At 51.6% G+C, this 20,940-nt stretch overlaps 1 protein-coding gene across 20 annotated transcripts in view; it reads right to left on the bottom strand.

Moving 5' to 3' along the window:
- The window catches only part of LOC144947689 (adhesion G protein-coupled receptor L2-like), a 343,364-nt gene extending 322,933 nt beyond the window's left edge, over positions 1 to 20,431 (bottom strand). For 9 of the 20 annotated variants that reach the window (XM_078876969.1, XM_078876977.1, XM_078876974.1 and 6 more), the window contains exon 1: positions 19,531 to 20,430. The gene's annotated coding sequence lies outside the window, so the exon portion shown is untranslated. Of the gene's footprint in view, positions 1 to 16,037; positions 16,132 to 19,530 lie in introns of those variants that run through there. The other 11 variants (XM_078876975.1, XM_078876980.1, XM_078876976.1 and 8 more) reach the window with 3 other exon arrangements.
- Positions 20,432 to 20,940: the final 509 nt, after the last annotated feature.

Here is a 20,940-nt window from a genome sequence, read left to right as displayed (position 1 = left end):
CCCCCCGCCACCCCGCCCATATATAAAAACTAAATGAACACATTCGTGGCCAGCTCGCTCAGAAGCGAGCTGGCCACAAATGATAGCTCAACGAAGCGGCTTAGCACGTGGAAATGTATATCAGGCAAACACCCTAAACGCACGTTGGTTCTACATGTGGAGGGGAAAACCGGAAGACCTGGAGAAAAATCCACGCGACCACGGGGAGAGAGGCGTGCAAACTCCAAATATACAGCAGGCGTCGGGGTCGGGATTGAACCCACAACCTCCTGTATACCAGGCGAGGGAGTCAACATCTCCTAGCCACCGTGATGATTATGATGAGAGAAAGAGACACGCAAACTCCAAATATACAGCAGGCGTCGGGGCCGAGGTCGAGCCCCCACGACCCCCTGTATACCAGGCGAGGGAGTCAACATCTCCTCGCCACACGGAACTAGAGCCGGGCAAAGCGACAACCCAGAGAGCGTCACGGGGCGTCCACGCTCCCCGGAGTGGCCGCACGCTGCCAAGGCAACTGCAGTGGCCCCGCCCCTCGCCCCCCGGCCCCCCCGCCCCCTTCCCCCCGTGAGGTCAAAGGACTAACGGCTGTTCGAAAACGTGCCAACAAATACTTGAAAGTGCGTGCTGCTTTGGGGTGCAGCTCGCTCGTAATGTTGCAGAGGCCAGTCCTGGTAACAGGAAGAGGCCGCGTTCGCCGCTCGGCGTAGGGGTCACGGCTGCCACGGGAGTGACAGACAGCGACTGCAGGGAATACGCACGACTGATTATTCCATCTCGTTCCCCCTGTTTATCATCGGAATTCCACTTTCTTGAGTAGTCACGTGGGGACAGGAAGCATTGCGTTTTTTTACACGTTGCACGCATTCCCGGGAGAGCACGTAACGTTCGCTTATCCTCCAGAATGTTTCGAGGACAATTCATCTATTTCGTGAGGACGCTCACGGAGATATGCGGCGATGAAATCAGCCCGTGCCTCGGTGCCAGGTGGATTCGGCACACCGCAGGAGGCCTCCATCCAGCAGTAGATCGATCATGGCTAACGATGATGACATCGATGATGACGATACTACATTAATACAGGTGAGAGCCGAGCGGCGTTCAACATCTCTTTTGAACAGGATCGCATTCGCCAGCAGAGCAACCCAATCGTGAATACGAACACAAGGGTCTGTGACGCCAAATTAAAAATAACAATACGATGACCTTGTTGGACCATTCTGTTCCAGCGGCATTTGCTTAAAGCCAGCGAACTCCAGACCCCGTTTGAACTGCCCGAGTCTCATCAGCAGCCAGGCTTTTTCAAAAGAGGGGAACAATGAGTTTCATTTTTTTAGGGGGGTTTTTTTGCAATTTACAACTGCAGCAGTGTTCCGGAACAATTTGTCCACATTCGTCACTTTGGCCACATTATGGCAGCGTTGTGCATCCTTGTGCTCTTGAAGGCGACGTCACGGGGGTAAACTTTTTTTGACGCGCCGCCCGCAGCGCCCCGCGCCGTACGCGCGCGAGCCGTACGCGCGCGAGCCCTCGGGCCAATTTTCTGTCGCAAAAAAAAATTAGCGGAGCGCCGCCCGCGGGAATTTGCCGCGGCCGGCCCCTCGGTGAAAGCTGTCACCGCGGCAAGCACGCTCATCACTCGCCCCGCCGAAACGCCCAGAGCACGGTGATTTGAAAGAGAGCACTTTCACCGCAGGAGGTACCTGCGGTGGCAGTGTGTGTGCATACTGAACTGCGCGATGCCGTGGCTTAATGCCGGAGTCTACCGCATTGCAAGGCACGCTTACCCCCCTCCCCCGCGCTCCGCCGTGCCCCCCCCCCCACCCTCCGCTATTTACAGCAAAGTTTTGGTTTGGGGTGTTATTACAAACGGGTAAATATGTGCGTGAAGATTTGTATCACTTTATTGACACTGGGAACAATTTTGGGGGGTTGGGGCGGGAGCGGGGGGGGGTGTTTTACTCTTTAAAAAAATCCGTACATTTTTGTCACACATCCCAAATTGTATCCAGATCGTGCCGTTAGCATCGTGTCCCCTGGAAACGCTCTCAGAACCGTGCAGTCCAACGCTTGGCGCATCAGAGAACAGAGCCAGTGGAAGTGGATATCGCAGAGTTGCAGCTAAAGTCGTTTCATGTCACCTCTGGTTCGCCCAGTGGTTAAGCGCCCTGGATTCGCAATCCAGAGGTCGCCAGCTCCATTTGACCTCTGGGCACAGCGGTCGCACCGCAGCTGTACAATCGGGTAAAGCTGCTGTTGTAGTCGATGGGTGGGGTAAAGTGTGGGTACTTCCATGACGTCTGACCGGGGTGGGAGGGTATCGTCCAAAGAGTCCCGGCGAGAGGTAATATCGAGAGCTGCCCCTCGCTGAGGCTCTTTCTCCAACAGTGGCTTGAGCGAAAAATTGCAGGGCAGTACCTTCACCTTAGTTACCTTATTAACAAAGTATTATATGCGGTCGTCACAATTACAGCTGCATTAAGAGACATTGATGATTTCAGTCGAGGCTCGGTAGTTTATGTTTAACCACCCATTTCGCGAAACAAAGTCTATCGATTTTAAACAGATTTCATCGAGGCGTTTTGACTGACACCAGGTGTGACGAACAATAAACGTCAATTTTACATTTTCTCCAGCATTGACTCGCGTTTGATCGCGCTGGGCACAGCTTCAGTCATCGCGCCTTGCCCTCAACACGAGCAGCAGCAGCAGCAGCATCGCTTGTGCAATCGGGGAGGGCAAAATATTAAATGGCTTTCACATTCTTTTCCGCCCCCCTACATTTTTGTCATACTTCCCAAAAGATCACCCTTTCGGGGGCATATCCATCAGGAAACTTCGCAGGGCAGTGCAACTCTCTTCACGCGAGAGAAATTTGTCAGATGCCTCGTACAATAGCATAGGCCGTTTGAATAATTTGAGCTTGTCATTACGGAAGATGGTTTATGTTCTCCAAAGGCATTCAAATGATTAACTCTTGTATGGACAGGGTGCCCAAAAAGTCAGGACACATAGGTTGTTTTTTATCTTCGTTTTTTCCCACAGCTCTGATTATCACAGTTGGCAACGTACAGTGCGAAAGAATTTCAAGATACATATATACATTAAACAGCCCACGGAAACGGGTATCACAGAGCAAGCTCTGAAATCGCCTCAAGAGCCTTGTGGCTCACACAGTAGAGGTTGGCACATTTGCAACCTACTCTGCATATAAGAGCAATTCTCCGAGCTGGCAAAAGCCAAATTACGCGCCGAACCAAATTTAATGTGATGGTTTTTTTCTGCAATTCATTGGTGACTGGGATGAGGCCATCAACTCACTGCACTTGAGAACTGGGTACACATGGAGGCCATCTGCCTGAAATACACCCCAAGGTCTTCGCGGTTCCAGCTCAAAGTTCGGATCGCTGAGGTTGGCCACCTCGATCGCGACTTCAACACGTTTGACATCACACGTCTAACGGAGTCGATACACGCTACGTAGGAACGCCTTTAAGTATGTTTTTTTAATGAATACAGTAGTTAAATGCGACGTCAGGGCTATAAAAAAAACCCTCTTGAACAATATAAAAAAGACCCCAGCAAATCTTCATGCATCAGTGGGTCTATGTAGTCCATGTGTATAGTTGCTACGCGTGGACATTTATTTTATTTTATTTAACTGCAAGGGCAACTCTGGCGGCATGTGGTCCGTCAGCACCGTGCACTACGAACAATGTCAGTTCAATCCCTGGCTACGGCGAACATCAGTGGCAAATCGAATGTGAACTTGGCCGAGGGTAACCCTCGCTTTGCCGGGGCAGCAATAACCATCTTTGTGAAGTCCTGCGTCTCTCCTGTGGAGTCAAACCATTCCCACGACCGACATCGGCAAGTGGCGGTCTTCATCCAGCACTGTACACGTATTTACTCTCAGCATTGTGGGTGTTTTATTTACGTGTAGAGTAGCTGATAAATGGAACCGCAGTATATTATACTAAATATTTAGACTTCAGTCAGGAGTGCTCCAACGATATAACATCGTGGTGGCTACAACTATAATTGTTATTATTACAACTATGATCATGACTCAGGGCACCCGGATTAATAATTTGGGAATTTTGGATGTATGGCTCACAATATTAATGTGTCGTTGCCACATATCGAAAATGTGCATTCATCGGCCACACGAGTCGACTGTCTGCACTGCTAGATTCCGTACCCAGAGAGAGAGAGACAACCGAGTCACCACAGTATACTGTAAGAGTCCAAGGTTCCAAAGCTCCCCCCAACGTCTGTGGTGACGTCCACATTCATCGCCATCTGCTCCAGGAGCGCCCTCTGCTACTTCCTCCGCTTCATAACAAAAAAAAACGGTTTGATTCGTGGGACGTGGAGTTTGTTGGATCTGCGTGAAATTCCTCGTGACAATCCTGCCACCCTCTCGTCTCGTGTCGCGCTGTAGATGCCTCTTTCTCTCCAACAGCTCTCTTTTGTAAATTGCCAATCTATCTCCTTTCTCTGCTTTCATGTTCCCATTCCCTGCGATGACACCGTCAATCATATTTGACTTTTGAATTATTTTCATTTATTTCTCATTCTTTGCCCTCACGGTTTGAGGGAGTTCTGTGTACTCTGCCTTGTCTTGCATCTGTCACCTGTTAGATATTCCCTCCATTCCTCATCATGCACTTTGTGCTTTCACAGAACAAGTTTGTTGTTGTGTTTCTTGTCATCCACTTCCAGGGCACTGTCCGTTACCGTGCAAGTCGTTTTGTCATATCGAGCGGTGGCAAGCATTCCGTCATCAAATCTCTCTTCTATGCATTTCAATCTGAAGAAACGTATCAGGCCAATTTACTACGTATCTACATCGAAATTAAATACTTCAATCGTGGATTGATGTGCAGCTCATTCTTCCAGTGAAAAACCCGTGACATAGCTCACTTGTGACGTGAGAGCCATCAGCTTCCCATGACACTCAATGCATCATGTCCACAAAGCTCACCGGAATAATTTGAGAAATTCACATTTAGAACGCAATTATAAAAAAGAAATCTGAATATTTGTTTGAGGGACGCAACAGGAAAACAACTCATCGGAGGACATATACCTATAAGAGAGTTATTTAAGGCATAACAGGATCAAAATGAAACTGTTCAATAGGTGTATATTACCTGCTGCTATTGACGTGTGAATCGGGAAAAAACAACACGGATACTCACAGAGAAAATGGAACAAAAAGCCGAAATGGGGCGCACAGAAGCGCGGAGACGTGCACGCATGGGGCTGAGAATGAGCGACATGAAGGAGAACGCCGTGATCAGGGTGCAGGGGGCATCATTGCGACTTGGGGCTTGGGCACAACGCGTCGCGATCAGAGAAGGACAAAATGAGCGTAGAGCGACAGCTGAAGACAGAACAGTGCCTGGGAGGAGCGTCCATTGAGGAGATGGAGAAATGGGATCGGATCGCGGTGCAGGAGACAGGCCAACTGCTGTTGCCATACGCGACCGCGGGAGTTTGCGGCGATTTGAGGAGGCGTTTATCCGGTAGTCGATAGAGTACGGATGAATTATCGGAAGTATGTATGCTGGACTTCTTTCGTACGGCACGTAGCCAGCCATGCTAATCGGAGGACTCAAAAAGGAGACTGCTACCGCCAGCAGAATAAAAACCAAAGTTGTACAGAGAGACACGACACCACCGCAAACACACGGTGAGAAAACGGACGAAGGCATCACAAAACTCACCGTTTAAACAAAAGTTTCACAATGCTGATGCAGTGTTCGTTTTGTTGTGCAGTTCGGCTGGCATTCAGTTTATAAAACACACATTGAGACACAGATTCCAGTAAGTCACACAGATGTTTACTTTGGGACAGCGTAGAATGGGTTCATTGGGCCTTGAAAATAAGATGACCAAACATTGCAAAATTACAGTTTCTAGAATGAAAAAAAATCTTGTTTTTTTAAGATTCACCTTCTAATAAAATAATTGCAACATTATGTTTAGTTGCAATTCTTTAAAAAAAATCGCTGTCAAATGTGGGGGGGGGGGCAAATGGGCAACTTAGGGATATAAGCACACTACTACTTCGGATATAAGGGCAGCTGGTCTTGTTCTCCGAAGGGATGTGCTCATGTCCAGATTCTGCCATACAATACGCAAGTTATTATATTACGGTGCCAGCGACTTTCACGTGCATTTGGCAGACAAAAAAACCCCCTCGATCAATAAATCTCATTCATACTTTCCCATTAATTGAAATTTAAACAACAGCGATCATTAATGGGTATGGATTTAGCCTTTTGCAGATTAACACGGCTCGCCGTAGCAATAGGTCAGCGAGGACGGGGAGCAGGGCCAACACAAATCGCTCCGCCGTGTGGCTGCCGGCAAGACCTCGTTGAACGATGGCCTCAATCAAGCGCCGAGTTAACGGGATGGGGAATCCAGACGCTACGGGACGAACACTTGCGATCCTCCACCTCCTCCGCAGGAAATCATAAAAAGCAATTCCCAGACAAGCGCTCAGACCCCAGTTGGCGCTCTCTTCGCACACCCGGCACATACTTGAGAGATTTTTTTTTTTTACACAACCAGAGTAAACCTATGTGCGGGGAGTGTTCTTTTATTGTTGTTGTGGTTAACGATCTGCGAGAACGCACCGAGCGGGATTTAAACTTTCTAAACGAATTTTGGTGCTCGATGGAAGTCCATGGGACTTCCACTGGAGCATTATGGAAACGGTGCCAGTTTTGCATCTTCGCAGCGCGTCCAATAAATTTCGCCGCACGGAGGCTCGCCCGTGGCAGGGTCCTCTGCGAGCATGAAGTCGCCCCCAGGACTCTCTCTCTCTCTGTCGGGCATCCCCCAGCAACCAGTTCAAGCTCGCCGCTTGACAAAATATTACCCCGTGGGCCAAGGGAACTTGGGCCAGTTATTTACAGAATCAATTCAGTCGGTTACAATGGGTTTGGCAATTCACAGTCTTTATTTTCTCTCTCTCTCTCTCTCTTTCATTCATAACACTGTTATTTATACGAGAATAAGCGGGATGCCTTTTCACAGATATTCAACAAAAGCGTTCTCTCCTCAGAACATTAGGCGCTCTTCAATCGGTTGAGTATTAAAGGTTCCGTCTTAAAAACATCTGCTTCCACTTGCACACCAGTCTTTGTATGTTTCGTGCCGTTTTCCAGTTTTTTTTTTATCCGTTATGGTTTTGCAGGCTGGGCTATTGTGTACGTAACGGGTTGTGCGAGGCCTTGTGTGAATGGCACGCTGCTGCGTGAGATCGAGCTTTAGGAATAGCGCGCAACGCACCATTGTAGCCCCGAGCACAGTAGCACGGTGAGATGCAGTTAACTCTGGGGCTCACGTGTCGTCTTCTTTCACGACATGCAATTTAAAACAACAATAATAATATTGTTGTTGTCCATCCCTACATTACTTTGGTGTTCCGCGGAGACAAATCTCGAGCCTTTCCTTTTTCTCGCGTCTATCGAAAGGGAAAGAGCGAGCGTGTTCGCAAGGCGCCTCCTACGGAGCGCGTGTTCACCCAACACTTTGTGGATCCGAGTAATTTCCCAGCACAATCGCCGATTTCGTTACCCCTGGGGGAGAGACCGCAACTTGTGAATCATTTCCTGACAAGTGGCAGGCAACATGTGCTGGTGTCTCTTGCCACCAATGCGACGATTGCCAAAACTTAAACAAAACGAATCTATGTCGTCGAGAAGGAGGAGGGGGAGGTGGGCGAGAAACGGGTTTCACTGCCTGTAAAAGCGAAGTTGCAACGTAGTTAAGATTGTCGAAAGCTTGTATTTAACACATCTAAAATTCTATTGTTGTTTCCAAATGAAGGCCGCTAAAACAACGGAGCACATTTGTTAACCCCCTCCTATGTCCACAGCAGTTATAAAAAATGGGAACAGCAAGTGGAGGAGCAGCAGGCCGTGTGTGGTGGGTTAAAGTGTGGGAATGTCCACCTCTCCAAATAATATATCCGGCCAGCATGGAAGAGTAGGCCAACAACAACATCCTACAGAGGAGGCCTCCTCCAGAGCTCCCTCGATTGGAAGGCCCTTCCAGCAGCAGTTCCGCGAGCAAGAAATTGCAGGGCTGCGCCTTTAGCGATTCGCCCTGCGTCAACCAAGCAGCAACTGACAGTGGCGTCGTCACGGAGGGATCGTCTCGCTGTGCGTGGATCACCGCGCTCCACCACGGAAATAAGCGCAATCTTTTAAAACAAATAACCACAATCTTTTAAAACAAATAACCACAATCTTTTAAAACAAATCAAGGAGGTTTCAAAAACTACGGGGCGCCAAACTTCAGTGTGAAGCGTCAGCTCAAGATCGCCGTCTTGTACAACAATATCCCGATTGACGTCGTTTCACAAACAAATCGTTACTCAATTATTATTGTTGACACCGCTACTAGCTCGTGATTTGCGTCGGCTCAACCCCACAATCACGTCGCTGTCAGCATCGTCGTCCGTCCGTCTTCATTATCCGTTGTCTCTCAACTTTCGTCTCCACCACCACCGCCACCACCACCGCCTACCCCACCTATAAATCTTTGCGATGAACGTCGTTTCGATATTCGTCGTCGCCCCATTCAGGAACGCATCTCCGAGGCGAGACCGGGGTATTGCTCATCGAGCAGTTTCGGGAAAGGATTTTAACTGAACTTCCCATCACCAGGGCGGGTCCACGTAGCTGAATGGTACCACTTCCACTTTTAAAGCAAGATGGGCTTGTGAATTAAATCGATGTTTAATTTTGTGGTGACAGTTTTAGACAGATGCTGAGAAATCGGAGACTAACAGCTCAACTTCCATGTAATAGGGGCCCAATGATTGACAATTGGAATGCAGAGACTTAAAAACTCTCTTTCTCACAAACTCCGCTCCAAAAAAATGGGGGCGGGGGGGGGGTGGTGGTATATCGCGCACCGCCACTGACTTCTGATGAATCGTATTCAGAAGATAACCGGTTTCAATCATTCAAGAGAGCTGCTACGCAGACGCAGGGGCCCTTCCTCGTGCGGCATTCCACGCACCGCGAATCCGCCGCTGCTGCTTCACACGCGACGCTGTGGCACGGGAGCAGAGCCATCGTCACACACAAGCAAACAAAGCCGTCACCTGTTTCTGTTGATATTTTTGTATTCTCACTTTCGGGCCGTGTTATTGACCGACAGACGTCTTTGTTGTTTGTTGCGCCCACGAAACAACGCGATACCGACAACAACAACAACAACAACAACAAAAACCCAACACACCGTTCGACAAAAGGCCACAACAATGAATAAGCACCAAGGTTTGATTTTAATTTAAGCAGTGAGCTGAAATAACAGTGATGTGTGGTTTTTTTGGCGTATGTATAAAGGGGCCGTCCATAAATGACGTCACGCACCTAGGGGGGGGGGTCAGACATTTGTGACGATGTGTGACGAAGAGGGGGGTCAAAAATCGTCCAAAATCGCGTGACGTCATTTATGGACGGCCCCAAAGTGGCAGAGTTTTGCGAGTAAAAGCCGCGCGGGGCACGGTGAGCGTGGCAAGACGGAGCGCCCAAGTGCCATCGTGCCGCCCAGGCTCCAAGCCTCTCCCGAGGAACTTCGTGCCGAGTTCTAGAGGGCAGGTGGCCACGTGCTGCCAAGGGCGATGAAGACTGCGGTCGAGCGACGACCACGTTGATGTTTTCATTCCGAGCGGCCGAAGCGCAATGCTGAGTGATGGAACCGAAGGGGGTTACTAATCTATGACACAATTACAAGACCCCCACCACCCCCGCCTCTGACCTTAACACCTGATGGGGTTCAACAACGATGACGTCGACCTGCTGCTTCACTATTCTGGCAAATCGCCCGATGATGCTGGTTGATGTAATTACCAGCGAAACGTCTCGGTACTCAAAATCGGTGGGCTGAAGTAGTAACTAATTGGCGTTTTGTTTACGTGACAAATCCCTTACTGATTGGCCGTGTCGGGTGGTGGAGGGTTGCGACGCATTTAAACTTACGCGATCTAACCCAAAAGCCTTTATTATGAATATTACGAAGGGGTTAAGACTGTACGTACAAAAAAAAACACACGCCACTGCAATATCACAACAGTCGCACTTGTAAAGCAATTTCCTCCCCCACCACCCCCCACCACACACCCAAGTCATACTTGCAGCAACTATGGATCCATCTTACTGGGCATTTTATTAAAACGGAAACGACTCTAAACGCGGCATACAAATGAATATTGCAAGCGGCCGTTCGCCAGCGCGCGGTACGCGGTACGCATTACGCGTCGCAAGCGCCTCGACGAATTGCAAATGGGGACGGGGAGGATTTTCGGTGTCGTCAAAGGAGACGAGTGGAGGAGGAGGAGGAGGAGCGCGTATCGGTCTCCGCGAGGTGGCTGGGCATTCGCGAGCGAAGCCCCCCCCCCCCTCTTTCATCAGCATCTCGCACTTATTAAACACCGTCCCGCTTTCACCATCAGCCAGCCACCCCACCGCGAGGCGCTCAGAGCGCGTTGCCGCATTGGACAGGGACCCACGTTCCCTCCTCTCAGAGGGGGCTTCCCACACGGGTCAGCAGTCCACCCGCTTGCTCGCTCGACGTTTGTATCTATTTCTGTTTCACCAGATAAGGCCCACCACCACCACCGAGCTAGCATGGGCCTTGTACAGAAGCGAGCCTGGCTATCACAAATGACGGCTCAGCGGAAAGTGGCTTATCGCGTGGAAATGTATAAACGCGTGTTGTCGATTCTGCATGTGGAGGGAAAAACTGGAGGACCCGGAGAAGAATCCACACGGCCACGGGGAGAACGTGCAGACTCCAAATACACAGCGGGCAGGTGTCAGGGTGGGGATCGAACCCACGGCCTCCCGTATACCAGGCGAGGTAGTTAACATCCCAACTACCGTGGCGACCTCGCTCACTCACGAAAAAAGCCACTCGGGAATCCGCACGGTTCCGCAGAGACGAACTGTCCCACACCTTCTCGAGAGAAAACTCCCACCACCACCGCCACCGCCACCACCATCGCCGCTGCTGCTATAAATGCAGGAAATGACCACCCCCAAAGGGAAGCAGCAGCGCGAGTTGACGGCAGTCGCCGTCTCCGCCACGCGTGGTCAGCGCCCGGCCCAACGGTCCCCGTGAGAAGCGGCGAGGGGAAGAGGGCGGCGAGCGGCCCGCTCCATTTGCTCTCCAGCATCAAGGAGGTGTTTTTGAGAGGCACGTCGTTGTGGCTGAGTAAATGCCACACGCCGCTTTCTGTGGCATTTGATGTTTGCGGGGGGTGGGTGGGGGGAGACATTTAACCACGGGAGCCCTCCCTCCCCCGTCGAGTAGCCGAGACAGCCCCATTGAGACGTTGAGGGGGGGGAGGGGGTGGCTCCCCCTGTCCGAGAGTTGGGAGGGGTAGTTGACCCCCAGCCCAGCTACATGTGTGTTTGTACGACTGTACATTGAACTTCCTACGCACCGTACGTAGCCAACCATGCTAATCGGAAGTGCAGCAAATAACTACTGGTATAATACAATACAAACACTATAATAACCCAATTTGTCCCAACTTTCATCGCAACTTTATGAAGTTGAAATGAAATATTATTTCATAAAACTGTCACGTTTTTTTATTTTAACATTGAGAAAATCGTACAATGTATTTTTGTGTGTATATTAAGAACAGCACATTTTCATTTTGTAAGTTCTATATTTAATATACTTCAATTAGAACGTGTAGTGATTCACAAAGCGATGGATGATTACAGTATATGTCATTGGTGAATATTTCAAATGTAAATTAAAAATAAAATATTTTGAAGAAATTATTTGCAACCTCTTTCACAATTTTACATATATTTAATGGCACAGCTTAAATGTCTTTTTTTTACAAGATGTTCATTCAGCGAGTTAATTAATTTAAAACTAAAAAGCATCCCAGACATATATACAATATATACAGCACTATTAACTCAAATTTTCTTTAATCCCAACAAATAACATAAACAGCAGCATCACAAAAGAGCATCACGCAGGCACAAGATTACCCCCAATGCGATTTTAATGAAACGGTTGCTGCGTGGACGGTCGGCATCTGAACCAAGCGCTCTAGGCGGTATCTGCTGGTATAAACGCACGAGGATTTATTTCCCTATTCAAACCAAACTCACACCAGTTGTGTCTGGAACAATGGGTGGGAAAGTTGCAAACTGCAATTTAAGTTTATAAGTGCGCGGCGACAGATAAGAAGCCCCGAGTGCCGCCTGCCATCACCGTCTCATTTGCGAAAGTGCAGCAGCTCCGTGCTGCAATGTTTGTCACGTTGAAGCTGCGAAATCCAGCAAGAGCGGAATGGATCGTCACCAGGCCCACTGCGAGATGCGTGTGGCGGACGAATGCGTCTGAGCCAAGTGGCACACACGTTCCGGCCGATGGTCATATCGCCTCGAGTGTCACACCAGTCCGGTGCCAAAACAGTCTCGGTTCGTGGTGTTCACTGTCGTCTGAATTAGCATGCGGATGCAGCACCTTTGTGCGATACATTTATTTAACATTTAACAAAAAATGTATTGCACGGCGCTCTGTCAGAACTCTGCGGGATGAAAGCCTCCGCACATCGTGTCAGTCACGGGCGGGTTGATTGACCATACTTCACCACGCTGGTCGGTGCGGGTCGGTGAGGCAGGGTGAGACCCAGAGCCGGACTCTGCTCGCCAATGACCTTGGCCGTGACCAGGAATCAAACGCGGGCCGACGAGATCGTAGCGCAGTGCGCTAACCGCTGCGCCACCGCTCCCTCACCGCCCAACACACGTACAATAATAATGGCGAAAAGGCAGCGTCGCCAAAAACGCAAAGATGTAGAAGGTTTTGTTTAAACATTCCGCACGAAGCGTGTCTATTGCGCAATTGTTTATTAAATCGGACGCAATCGCAGCAAACATTTCCTCGGGGCAGCCGGTTGCATGCTAATGCAGTGGAATCGGCGGATATTATTTGCACACAAAGATCTAAAGCACTGCCGTGCCTTACCACTGCGATGCTGCTGCTAAGTGCCAATTAAGATGCGCGTGGTTCAGAGCGATTGTTCCCTGCGCAGAGACAATAACAGTTTTGCCCTAGCCGGGGGAGCCATTCACACGTGCATGCCATTCCGCCGCTCTCTGCTGCCTGCCCCGATGCACCGCTCGCCTCGTTGTGGGCTCGAGCACACCGGAGCCTGCAGGAGGACATCAATTCTTCTCAATTCGTACGGCGCGGCCGTGGCAGAGATAAGCGACGTATTGTGTTGTTATTTGTGTTATTTGTAACCAAAAAGCTCCGCGAGCGTTACGAATCGACGTCCGGTTTTTCGAGAGCCGTTCGACGGCGCTTGTCGATTGCAAGTCGACGGAGGGCTCTGGTGCAGTCCCTTCTCGGTGGGCTTGCACGATGAGCAGTGATCGCAGTCACGCAAGGGGAGTACACGTATCTCATTGTTGTTTAGATACACACGGACACCGGCGATTGCGTCTGAAGCGCGCGCTCGACATTGCTTTGGTTTTGGGGCCCTCTGTCGAGTTGATCAATTCCTCACTTTACTGTTGCCACCACCCATGCCTGATGATGCCAAACACTCCACTGTTATTCACCTTGGCTTTTTTTTAAGGTGACGTATGAATTGTAAAGTTACATCGAAGTTAAAACGAACAAAACTATTTTAATATCTGCACACACACACACGTGTAGCGATGCGGTGGCTTTAACCACCAATGCACCGATAGGATTTAGCACAGTGCTGCACTACGGCATTTCAACCATTAACTGTAGAGACCAGCATATAATTTTGGTAATCGCGTCTATAATCAGAAGTCCGTTTTGTATCTCCGCGTATTTATTTAGCGAATGGTTCTGCCTTTCTGGGTCTCGGCCGGACATGATCGTGAGAAGCACTCCAGCTCGACAATAGGGGTCCTGTTGAGCGCAAAAAAATGATATACAAATCGCGATGCGTAGCGACTGTGTGTGTGTATATATACAGGGGGTGGGCGCGGTAGTGTAGAGGTTAGCGCACTGCACTACAAACCTGGCGACCCGAGTTCAAATCCCGCTCATGGCCAACAGCAGTGACGATTACTTGAACCGCTCCTCGGCCTCCCCGACTCGCGAACAGCACTTGCCCCAACAGTCTGTTATGCCTACGCGGGGGATCTTTGTCTTTGGCGGGTGCCCTTAAAAAATCGAGGCCACCAAACTGCGGCCCTGAAAGCCCCCGGCGCTAATGCGGCCCTTCGCACACGAGCACACGTACAGCGCGTCACCTCTCACTCGCAACAAGGCAAAGATCCCCCGTGCAGCCTTCACAGACTGTAGGGGCAAGTGCTGTTAGCGAATTGCAACCTATGAAGGCCAAAACGACACACGACGGAGTGGGTGGCCAGCACCACGCCCGGCCGCCTTTGTATCCCTCCTTGCGATGTTTACACACCGCACCAGGTACTCATTTGAGGCTGAGTCGACCTAGGGGAGGCCCAGAATCGGTTCAGATAATCGTCACCGGTGTTGGTCGTGAGCGGGAATCGAACTCGGGTGGCCAGGTTCGTAGCGCTGCGCACTACTGCACTACCACACACACACGCACACGCTCGCATTCTCATGCACACGTACACGCTCACACACACGCACACGCTCGCACACGCACGCTCCAGCAGGGATGCCGCTGCACTCTTGCACACGCACACACACACGCACATGTTAGCAAACGCAAGCCTCGGGCATGCATGCCTGTGCCACACACACACTGCAGCGAACAGTGTGGCGAGCCTTAATCACAGAAGGGAAGTCATTTTTTAATGGGCTTATGAGACTCCCTGAGTCCCTTATAAAAACCAATCATTAAAAGCGTATTGAAAATCGCTATTGTGTACCCCTGAATGTTTAAAGGCTATATTTTAAGCTGCAAGTGGGGGGTTCATTATTTCCCATAATTGAAATGTGCAGTGTTTTGGCATTTTACAAAACATCACCTCAAGGCTCTGGCAGAGTTTGAAAAAAAACGTCGCCGGGATAAATCACGAAACGATTGGAGGTGATTTTTTTTTTATTTCCGAACCAGATATAAATTTCCAATATATTTTTAAATATGTGACTGCCGAAATGGAAGTAAGGCCACAACATCCATCTTGTATTTGGGAGGGGAGGAGGGGGGGTCAGATGCCTCATTCTTCCAGTGGGCAAGATGCCAGGCGCTTAAAATAATTGGCTACCAACTGAACTGCACGGCCGTCACCACCGCCACCCCCTTCAACACACCCACACTTGGCATGAGCACCGAGACGAGCTCTCGACTGCACTTCCCCCCCCCCCATTCTCTCTCTCTCTGGGTGTGGCATCGGCCACAGCGGCGGGGGAAGGGCTCAGGTGCAAGCGAAAAAAAAGTCGCGGGGATTCTCTTCTGCCAGAGATTTTTTTTTCGTGCCGTGGCCCGCGACGTTTTTCAGGAAGCCCTTTCCTACAAAATGTCTGCCACTGCGAGACGGGGTTCGTTTTTGTTGTTGTTAATCCGCCGCGAACGATCCCGTCGCGGGGTGTGGGCGCGAAACGACGGCGTGGAGCGGGGCCCCTCGCATTCAAATTCGGACGTGGCTCGCGTGTGTGTGTGCGTGTGTATGTGTGTGCGTGCGCGTGTGTGTATGTGTGTGTGCGTGCGTGTGTGCGTGCGCGTGCGTGTGTATGTGTGTGCGCGTGCGTGTGTGTGTGCGTGCGCGTGTGTGTGTATGTGCGTGCGCGTGTGTGTGCATGTGTGTGTGTGCGTGTGTGTGTGCGCGTGTGTGTACGCATGTGTGTGTATGTGCGTGCGCGTGTGTGTGTATGTGCGCGCGTGTGTGCGCGTGTGTGTGCGCGTGTGTGTATGTGTGTGCTCTGCTTGCGAATTAAATCATTGTAACCCCCGTAATGCGCCGCTCGCACAATGACTACGTATATCTCGCCTGCGCATAATGAATACTAAACTATTATTTAGAATTGTTACATTCGTAAGGAAAACAACATTGACTTACCCAAACTGTGATGAACGGGTGAATGTGGCTGAATAATGAAGCACACACGCTGCGTTGTTCTGCTCTCGCCATGCCGACAACCCTTGTTCTCATCGGCGGCTTTGCTTGTTCTATATTTCATCTTGCCTTCTTTCTGTCTCGGATATCCGTTAAAAAGTTATTTTGACCCCAACAATTTCGCGATCAACGGCCAGGATGCATCCACTGCTGGATGATGAAGGCCCGTCCACGCCATCTCTCACGATGTCGCGACCTGATAATCCCACCCCGTGGCCACCGCAGCGACCGCGCCGTCAACCTGCCCATACGATGAAGGATCGAATGGCCGCACATTCAACGAACGGGTTGTGTGGATTACTGGGAATATACCAAGTATGTCCAAGTGTGAGCAAAACAACCGGACTACGCATTCTCTTGAAATTGCCTCCACCGCCACCTCGCCCCCCCCCCCAGCACCAAGGAAGGGTCCCGCATCATTCCAGCCGTACATCTGCCTTTCTCTTTAAGAGCTTCACGCCGTGTGCTGGACATGTGCCTCTTTAACGCTTTAATTGTGGTTCACACCAAGGCTGCTGCGAGGTGCGACACTCGCTCTCTGGCTCTCTCTCTCGGAGGGAGAGAGCCACTTGTGCGCGTCGCACCGCGGGTTCTGCTGACAAACAGCTGCCAGGGCGTCAAAGTGACACAGAGCTGTTGTCCATTGTCCCAAACACGGAGTGCAGATAGCAATCTCCTGGTCGCCACCGTTACAGTGGCTGGCCCTTCGTTATAGTGGCTGACTGATTGTTAGAGTGGCTAATCGTTCGTTATGGTGGCTGACTGATTGTTAGAGTGGCTGACTGATTGTTAGAGTGGCTGACTGATTGTTAGAGTGGCTGACTGATTGTTAGAGTGGCTGACTGATTGTTAGAGTGGCTGACTGACTGTTAGAGTGGCTACCCGTTCGCTAGAGTGGCTTGCCGATCTGCTAAACCCATCGCTTGATTCGCATCCCCCCTTTGTATACCACCGCTACGTGGGGTGACATTTATCCAATAATGGTTACGCAAAACTGTTTTTTTTGTCAAACCTCCCACTCAAGGAGGCAAACACCTGCAGTTTTGGGTCACGGCCTCCGGTTTAATGATTTCTCCTAGCCAACCGTGCCGGTTTTTTTACGCCTGCCATTCAGTGGCCGCAATCTCATAAGTAGTCTGTCTCCAGCGCCGTCAGATTCAGTCGGCCGCTCATATTCCTTCGGCTTTATTCACTTCAACAACCAGAGTGACGGCTGGCACGCACACACTCTCTCTCTGTGTGTGGCTGTTTTTCTTCTTCCTTTTTACAAGGAAAGCCAAAGGCATGGAGGGCAACTAAAGGGGTTTTCTCCTCGCACAGAAAAAAAGTAAGGATTATTCCGGTAAAAATTTTATGACTGCGCTGAGAAACAAAAGCCAGCCGGCCGTTGGCTCGCTCACGCAGAACAAAACGTGCAACATTCAGCATCCCCCCCCCCTCCAGCATCCCCCCCCCCTCCAGCATCCCCCCCCCCTCCAGCATCGCCCCCCCCCTACAGCATCGCCCCCCCTTCTCCAGCATCGCCCCCCCCCTCCAGCATCCCCCCCCCTCCAGCATCCCCCCTCCAGCATCGCCCCCCCCTCCAGCATCCCCCCCCCCTCCAGCATCCCCCCCCCTCCAGCATCCCCCCCCCCTCCAGCATCGCCCCCCCCTTCTCCAGCATCGCCCCCCCTCCAGCATCGCCCCCCCCTCCAGCATCGCCCCCCCCCCTCCAGCATCGCCCCCCCCTCCAGCATCGCCCCCCTCTCCAGCATCGCCCCCCCCCCCTCCAGCATCGCCCCCCCCTCCAGCATCGCCCCCCTCTCCAGCATCGCCCCCCCCCTCCAGCATTGCCCCCCCCCCTTTCCAGCATCGCCCCCCCCTCCAGCATCGCCCCCCCTACAGCAGCTGCCCCCCCCCCATCCCTCGGCACAGTTGGCGGAAAAGGTTCCGTGGATGCGACTGGCGCGGCAGACAGAGGCTGGCTTTGTCCGAAAAATTCCTTTGATATGTAAATGGCGGGGACGGCGCTAACTCACTTGTAATAACCAGAGCGGCTGGCAGCGGGCAGAGGAGTGCGCATAGACGTTACTACTACATCCCCAGAGCGCCACGCGCCATGTCGCGACCGCGCTCGGCGGATACGCGCACACGGCATCCCCCGAACATCGCTCACAACGGGCTTTGCTTTCTCCGTCTTGGCGTGAGAATTGTAGTTGTATTCGGGATATTTCACAGACGCACAGACACCCGCCCACACTCGCATGCAGTCCATGTGTGTACACAATCGTGTGCGGTTGGCGTTACAGATATTTGCCTAAAAAAAATGTTCTTCGAGGAAAAAAATACAATTTCTAATTTTGCTGTGTAAGAATTCCTGAAAACAGGTTGCGTCGATCCACTAAAATGTTAAAGATGTATATGTAACTATATGTATGTATATATACGTGCAATTCTCAATATCCTACAAATATCATTGAGGTATGGAAATGCCTCGAATAGGATTTTAAGTAGCGATTAGGAGGGCGTCAAATGTCAACGATTATGAATGGGGTTTAAAAAGGCGATCATGCGAACCAGCGGACTGGGACGTGTGGTTCGTCTTTTCAGTAAACGGGGTATTTGAGATACCCAAGCATGTTTGGAGTCAAGATGAATCTTTTTATGTTAACAGGATTAAAATATGCGTCATAAATAACGAGCTGTGGTCAATCCACTGTTAGATGGTGGCTTCCCCCCCTCAAAATGCCGTCGCCATCCGACGTTTAAAATGCCGAATTCATTAAAATGCCAAAATCGTCTCACGCTCTTATCTTCGTAAATTCGCGAAAGTAACAAAATAGGAATTAAACACAAAAAATATTTGTCGTAAAAAAAAGACAATTATCGTAAACGAACGTGCCAACAGCTTCACACGCCTCCCGATTTCACCGTAAATTGTGAAAGAAAACGCTACGCGTGCGTGCGAGAGAGAGAGAGAGGGGACGAATTTTACCGCAACACAGTTGTGGAATTATTAACTTGTAAATACACTTACATTACAAACATTAACGTTAAACAAACACCGCCGCCCCCCGTCTCCATCGAGCAACCTCCACGCAACCGCGCTGGGGCGCCGCATCGAATTATCATTCCTCTCTCCGCAAAAAAAGAAGCGATTGAGGATTTAAAAATATATATGACATCAGAAAACGCATTTACGGCCAAACTTGATGCCTTGTCCTGCTCGCTCGAACCAGGCACACGAGAGAATGGGAATCCTGAAGCACACCGGGGGAGAAGGGCATACGGCTTTGAGTCCCAGGATTATCGTCGATTCTTCCCCGGGACACGCACACAAACGACGTGGAACCCCGCGGGCATCCAAGCCAGGAGTAGCAGCAGGATGATGATGAGGATGAGGAGGAGGTCACAGACAAAAGGGGCGATGTTTGCTGGAGAGGTGAATGGCGCTTACCTGGCAAGCGCTGCTGTCGAGAATGCGGGACGTCTTCTTCCACGAGCGTCACTCTCACGGCGAGAGGATGGTGGGCTGGTGGACGCAAGGAAATAAGGACGCCGGGGGGGGGGGTGGACGGGTATCTAGGTAGGGTTGGTGGGTACACAGCTTCTTTCTCGACTGGCCGATCTTTAGAGAAAGAAGCAGGGAGAGAGGGAGGAGGGGGTGTGATGATGGGGGGAGGGGGGAGGTGGACCCCCGTGGCTTCTCTCGTGTTGTGTCCCCTCCTCCTCGGCTGTTCGGCAGCGGCGTGGCACGGATCAGCTCGGCGGTCCGCAATCCCAACGGCCGCGGGCAGCAAGCAGCGCCGCAGCGCTTCACGATGGGGCCGCTGCTGCTGCTGCTGTGGCGGCGGTCGCCGTTCTCTCAGCGGCTGTGCGCGGCCCCCGCTCGGCCGCGAGAAGCCGCGACGGCGGCGGTGGCGGTGGCCTGCCCTGGGAACGCGCCGGTCGGGAGCCCCGATGATGGTTTGGCGAACGCGCGCAAGCACCGCTCTTCGCGAATGACAGCCAAATTGCTCGCATTTCTTGAGAATGATTGCACGCGGGGGCGGCGCAAAAGCCCGCGGCGGACCACCGCGGCGCGGATTCGCTCCGCGAAACTCCCCGTCCCGAGCGGCGCGACTCGCGTTCCACGGAGCCCTCTTCGGCGCGCGGCTCCTGAGCCGCGATATTCAAGGGCCGTTGACACGGGGCGCGTCTGTCGCCGGAGTGACTGCCGGTGATCGCGCCAATCCTATTGTTTGGACCGTCCGCTCCGGCCGCGCGGGCTCCGGCTCCGCGTATTTGGCGCAGCCCGGGCTATTGATCTTGTTGAGTCTGCGCTGCGGCAGCGCCGCTGCTGGGATGAGAAGGGGAGAGAGGGGAGCCTGGGGTAGGAGGAGGATGCGGAGAGAGAGAGCGAGAGCGGGGGGTGGGGTGGTGGTGGTGGTAATGGATGGAGGGAGCGCTACACGGGACGCTGCCGGGGCTGCAGCCTTCAGCTGCTGGCTCTCCCCCCGGCAGCCGGAATGTTTACTCACAAAATGGAAGGCGACGCATCCGCCAGCGCTTTGCGAAGGAGGGCAAAGCGACTCCCACGCTGTGCGCGTTCAATAACCCCTGGGCGAGCGGCGGCGCGAGACATCGGCAGTGGTGAGGAGTGAGCCGGGAGTTGTAATAGCAGCGAGCGGGAGAGGTGGTGGTGCGGGCGATGTCTGGGCCCTCGCTGGTGGATGTTGGGCCGGTTTGTTAACATTACGGGGTCGGGATTGTGTCTGCGTGGCTCGGGTGGGTGAGGATGGCTGCGGAGCTATCGCTCTACTAGGCTTAGTTTGTTTGGGGTTCGTGCTCACGCTTTTCTTGAGAAGGGCTTTTTGCGTGTTTTAGT

Source organism: Lampetra fluviatilis, chromosome 46 (assembly GCF_964198595.1).
Source record: "Lampetra fluviatilis chromosome 46, kcLamFluv1.1, whole genome shotgun sequence".
Lineage (NCBI taxonomy): Eukaryota > Metazoa > Chordata > Hyperoartia > Petromyzontiformes > Petromyzontidae > Lampetra > Lampetra fluviatilis.
Note: the sequence above shows the minus strand (reverse complement) of the source record. Positions and strands in the feature narration are given on the sequence as shown.